The following is a 6000-nucleotide window of genomic DNA, read 5'->3' as shown; positions in this document are numbered from 1 at the left end:
GGCAGTCCTGGAATCCTTGTAGCTCCTGTCCTCAATTGATCTGATTCCTGCATTTTGTGGGCCAGGAGCTGGCTCGGTCAGTTCTTTGTTCTGTAGCTTTGCTGTGGGTTTTGCTGCAGCATCCCTGGGCCTCACAGCCTTGTCTAAAGCAAAATGATGAGTGACTGTCTCATGCTTGTTTCCTCCAACCCTCCCTGGGGAAAGGAGCCTGTGAAGCACTGTGACAGGTTTTATAAGGCCTGTAGTGATTTTTTGCCTTCTTATATGTGCGCATGTCCCTCCATTTTTATGCAGAAGATTGGAAAGAAAAGTTAATTGTCTTGTGACTGCAGATAAAGGAGTGCAGGGTATTCATCATTGTCACCTGGAGCAAGGTTTTCCCCTGGCCAATGCCCTTCCTGACAGAATTTCACCATGTTTCTCAATAGGAATTGGGTTTTTGCTTCCAACCCTCTGATTGTTGAAACCCTGCTTCAGTGGAGACATGACGCTCTCTGCAGGGAGTACTCAGACCTCTGCAAACCCAACAGCCACATTTTCCTTCAGGAGAGAGAGAAACAACAAGCTGCCCCTCTTGCTCAGGGCTGCTGGGCACCATCATTGCTGAGCCTCACATCCCCTCCAGTGCAGAGCACCCCTTGGCAGGCAACACTTGCAGAATAGATTCAACAGCCCTTCATCATGGTGTGAATTTTCCAAGTAGGCTGCAGAGACATGCTGTGACTGTCACTGTGTGTGGAGAGGCGACAGATGGCTCTCACACGTTTGTTCCTGGAAGTGCTTCCCCAGTGGCTGGATCCTCCCTTGCTGATCCACCCTCTCGGGGTCTTAATTGCTATTATGAATTAAATTGATTGTGTTATATTTATACTATTTTCTGTACAAAGAAACTGGAAGACATCCTGCACTGGGATAACATACCACAAGAAGCCAGCTTTCACTGAGGGACCCACAACCTGAAACCTGGAGCCTGTGATATCTTGTTCTGGTCTGCAGAGCCCCAAAGTTTGGTCCTGTACTGCCAATCACAGGCTCTGGACTGAACTTCAAACACGGTGAGCAAGTGAATTAGGGAGTGAGCAGTGTCCTGTGGTCTCTCACATGGCCATGGTCCCTGCAAGCTACACCTGGTGAGGGATGCACTGGTGTCACCCTGGGATCACGGACAGAGCTCCTGCTCATCACACCATGCAGTGACAGTTTCCTGGATTCTTGTGATGATTGTTCACTTTTTACCCATCTTCTCTTTGACATTTGTCTCAGTGTGAAATGTCTCATTTCCCAGCCTGGGACAGAAAAAAGGGACGCACTTTAGTGTCTCACCAGATCTAGTATTAAATACTTAAATATCTTTTTAGACTTGTCAAATATGGGAAAGAGCTAGAAACCATCCAGGCCAACCTGTAGAGTATTGCTAACTATGAACACTTGGAGTTAAATCTTTCAGCCCAGAGTGGTGTCTTATTTGATGCTTTCCCCTAGAAGATAAAGAGGTAGAAAAGCAGTAGAGATACAGCAAAAGAATACAAATCAGCAGCAATTAGGAAGGTTAAAAAAAAGAAAGAGAAAAAAAATCCCAGCCAAATCCCCTTTCATGTGTCCAGCCTGTTTACATTCTGGGCTAGAATAGTGCTGATCTGACTCACTGCTGGCATTAATGAAGTTTGCACCTCTGGGTGAGCAATTTAATTTATCTCAGCAAGCCAAAGCTCATTATAACAGTCCATAAATGTTATCAGATGAAAGCAGCATCCTTCAGCAATCTCGGGGATTAAAGCAAGGAGGCATTCAACTGCCAAGGCTTCTGCTGGAAAGACTGCAGTCAGAACATGTGTGCTAGAGGCTGAGGAAGCACAATGCTGCTCAATTACTGCTGCGGATCTCTCTGTATCGAGACAGTGATCTGGAGCCTCGGAAGCACACCTGGAGGTGAGCAGCTCCCTTTTCTCCCCCTCTCCCTCCCCAAACATCTCTCCTCAGGGTTCATCAGGCCCAGCAGCAGCTGGAGAGAAATGAGGGGTCTGGGGGACTCCATAGGTTGGTCACAGCTGGTCACTCTCCTCCAGGGAACAGGAGGCTCCTTGGAGAGGCACTGCAGCATGAAGAATTAAGCAGAGACTTAGGGTGGGAGGAGGAAAACAGCTGATTCAGTCCTCTTGGATGTAGAAACCTCCTTGCCACACACATCCTGTCCTGGGCTGGATCCAGCTACTTGAACTGCAGCTCCCAGAGCTGTGCTGGCCTTGCCCTTGCCCTCGCCCTCGCTCTGGGTGAGGCAGTGCAGCACCCACACATGGTTCCCATCACTCCCTTTCTGCCAGGGCTGCCTGCGTGGCTGCAGCTCCAGCGCACGGCACCGGCTGATGGAGCAAGCCCAGCTGAGCGTTCCCTGGCAGAGGTGCTGAGTGGAAATGGCTCCTTCAGCAGTAGGAGTGATCTCCACTGCCTTCACATTTGAAATCATACGTTCAGTTTTGCAATTCATTTTCATGTGGAGAGTGGTGGAGGTGGGGTGGACAAGGGATGAACAGAAAGAAACCCTCAGATCTTCTGTTTCTTTTCCATTGAATTTAAAAAATGAATTGCATATCCCAAACACAAATTGGAGAAAAAGCAGTTTACTTTAAAACTTTAAAACTTTAAAAAGTTTTCCTTTCTGCAGGCCCAACCCAGTGAGGCAGCATCCTCTAGGCTGTGTATGCCTGTGCCTGTGAGGCTGCAGGCTGGTGGGAAGGCTGCTGCATCTGAGGGATGTGCTCCTCTGCAGGGCTGCTGCAGCCGTGCTGGGCTCAGGTGAGGGTCTTTTCTCTGCAGACCCACTGCTGTGCACTGATGTGTTTCAGTCCCACCCTCGCTGTTCTCTGCAGAACTGCTCGTGTTCCTGGGGTGAGCCAGGGAAACACTGAGCAGCTGGCGCTGCCGAAGAGCAGCAGTGCCAGAGCCTGCCAGGAGCCAGGGCCCTCAGACAGCAGCAGAGATGGTGATGGTGCAGAGAAACCCAGGCCTTGATCCAAGGCACAGCCACGCTGCCCAATCCTGCCTGCTGTACCCCAGAAAGCCTCAGCACACAGAGGCAAGCCTGTGCATTTTCAGTGAGGTGAGATAATGGGGTTCTCATGGATGCACAGCATGTGGATGTGCTAAGCCTGTAATTCTGGGACTATAATTGTCAGTAAATTATTGATGTTGTGGTGTAAAGTTGAAGCTAAGGAGACTTCTCATTTCACATGTTTTCTCCAAAGACTGCAGTGGAGAAAGTGCCTCCTTCCAGAGGAGGACACAGTGGGATGCAGTTCTGTGCACACCTGGAAACTGGCCCCATGCCAGCCATGCCATTCGCTCCTGCTGCACATCTGCAGCCTCTGCTGCTGAGTTTGTGCAGGGGAAGAGGCTGGAGAATTCCCACAGCCCATGCATTGTGGGAATGATGCTCTGTGCTCAGTCTCCTGCCAGTGTGAGGAGTGAGCTGCCGTCCACTGAGCTTCAGTTTGCACTTGACAACTGCCTCAATTTGTCTCTGTGATCAAAACAGCAGCACAGGGAACTGCAGCTGTGAGTGGCAGGTATGTCTGAGGGGTTGTGTCAGATCTCTTCCACCTGCTGCTCTACCTGTCAAATCTAAATGTAATTTACTGTGATACAGGCACAGTGTCACCCAGGAGGCACAGCATTCCTGGTACGTGTGATGCAGGTGGGACATCTTGTCTGTGTCTTCCTCTCTGTGCATCCTAACATGCTGCATGCATGGGTGAAATAAAGGCAGAACAGAGGCAGGAGGAATCTTTCTCTTGAGTTCCCACCAAATCCAAGTAGATGGATCAAGGTCAACACTTGCTGTAGAGCCAGGATACCAAACTGTATACCCTGAAAGCGTGGGTGTGGGTCCTGGCACCCCATGGGGGCTGACTGCAGCCCCACAGCTGCTTCCCAAGCTGAGCCCTTGCCCTGACTGCAGCTGGGGGCTCAGGGAGCAGGGGGCCTCGAGGAGCACGGGCAGCACCAGCAGAGCAGAAGAGTGGGCTGGTGGCACCAGGTCAGGGTCAGAGCTGGAATGGGGAACCCTGGGTCTGAGCACTTCACCTGTGCAGTGGAGCCACCCCATGTCTGGCAGCCAGTCCCTGGCCAGCAGTGGGATCTCAGGAAGCCCTGCCCTGCCAGGTAAAGCTTTTGTGGGCCTGAGCCTCTGGGCTACTGTGCTGAGAGAGCCCTGGGAACTGGCACAGGCAGCTGCCTGCTGACAAGAAAACTGCTGCCAGTTGTGGTTTTTTTTTAATCTTCTGCCTGGTCATTGTTAAGATGTCCTTGAGGGCAGGGGAGAGGGACTGCTAGAGCCCTTCATAGAAATAAAAGAATAAGAAACAAAGGGCCAGGCAGGGGAGCTGGCACTGCTCCTACTGTGGCACGTCCTCCTCAACCCCTTTCAGGGGATCAGGGGGGACTGCAGGAGGCTGGAAAAAGCAGGACAGCAGCTTACAGAGAGGTGCAGGGCTGCTGGAAAGCTGAGTGTCTGGCAGAGAGAGAATGAGAACAGTTACCTTGGTGGCCTGTGCCCACCTCTGGCTGTAAATCACAAGCCAGCACCATTCAGGAGGGCCCTTGGCTCTGTGCTTCTGGGCAGCAAAAGCTCACATTTGGAGAGCTTGATGGAAAATGGGTTAGAGCACCAATTCCACTGGGAAAAACAGTTTTCTCTAGGTAATGCTCCCTTGCTGTTCTGCACCAGTGTCCTGTGGGCAGCTGCCAGGATGTGCTGGGGATCCCAGGTCTGCAAGCTCAGAGTTTGCCAGCTGCAAATTCCCAACCCCTGCCAGCACCAGCACCTCCCTGGCTGCTCCCCAAAACAATTGGCTTCACACACCAATTCCAGAGCAGCAACAAGCCAGGACTGACCTTAACCCTGCTGCTTCCATGCAGTGAGAAAACTACCCCAGCAGGACACAAAGTGAAGTGGACAAGGATTTACAGGGGAAATGTTACAGACTGAGCTGATAAGGAAAAACTGACTCAGAAACACGAAAGAGACCAAGGCAGGAAGAGAGTCCTGCCCAACCACAGAGACCTGCCACTGTGCAGAAATGTCCCTGTCCTGTCCAGTCTGCTCCAGAGCTTCACACAGCTGCAGCAGACTTGCAGAAGAGGAATCTGACTTCCCAAATCCACTGCCTTCACTGACCATTCAGCCTCTGGGGATCATCCCCTGAACTCTGGGGTCAATGGAGGCTCCCTTTGGACTAGCATGTTTCATCCACCACTGTGAATATAAATCACTGAAAGAAGGAAGGCTAGGAAAGCTCCTAGGAAGAGCAGTAGAAGATAAAGGATTGCTTTGACTGCTTCTTTCTAATCTGGGGTGTGGGAAATGCTCACACATCAGGAAGGCACATCTGTATTTCTCAGAGCTCACCAATGGCAAACAAAGGGTAAAGCTGGACTGTGGTGCTGTCGTGCAACTGGACTTGAATCTCCTCCTTGTTCCCACTGCAGCCACCCCAACAGCCATAAATCTGCCACACAGCAGAACCACACGATGTGCAGCCTGCCCCAGGCTCTGTCCTCCTGCCTCCTTTCCTGTCTTTGTGCTTCTCTTCCTGAGCAGTCCCAGGCTCTGTCAGCCTCAGGGCAGCCCGGTGTGGCCCTGCAGGACACAATCACTCAGAGCTCCTGCAGCCCAGCTCAGCAGGCCACGCTGGGACTCCTGCAGCCCACAAAGACCCTGGAGATGCCAGGGTTTGCTGATCCATGGGCCAGCCAGAACGTCACGGTGCTGGGAATGCCCATCCCTGTGCAGGCACTGTGCTGGGTTTTGCTTGGCTTGGGAATGACACAGAGATTTCCCAGCACACTGATTATCCTCCAGATGGTTTGTGTTTTCTTTTTGGGCACGGATATTTTTCTGCTTCCGGGGCTCTCTGATTTGCTCGCTTGAGCAGTCACCCTGCAGTGGCTGCAGGTTGTTAGAGATGGGTTCACCAAGGCCAGACAACTGAGGTGTGGATTCTA

Source organism: Parus major, chromosome 27, assembly GCF_001522545.3.
Source record: "Parus major isolate Abel chromosome 27, Parus_major1.1, whole genome shotgun sequence".
NCBI lineage: Eukaryota > Metazoa > Chordata > Aves > Passeriformes > Paridae > Parus > Parus major.
This window is presented reverse-complemented; position numbering follows the sequence as displayed.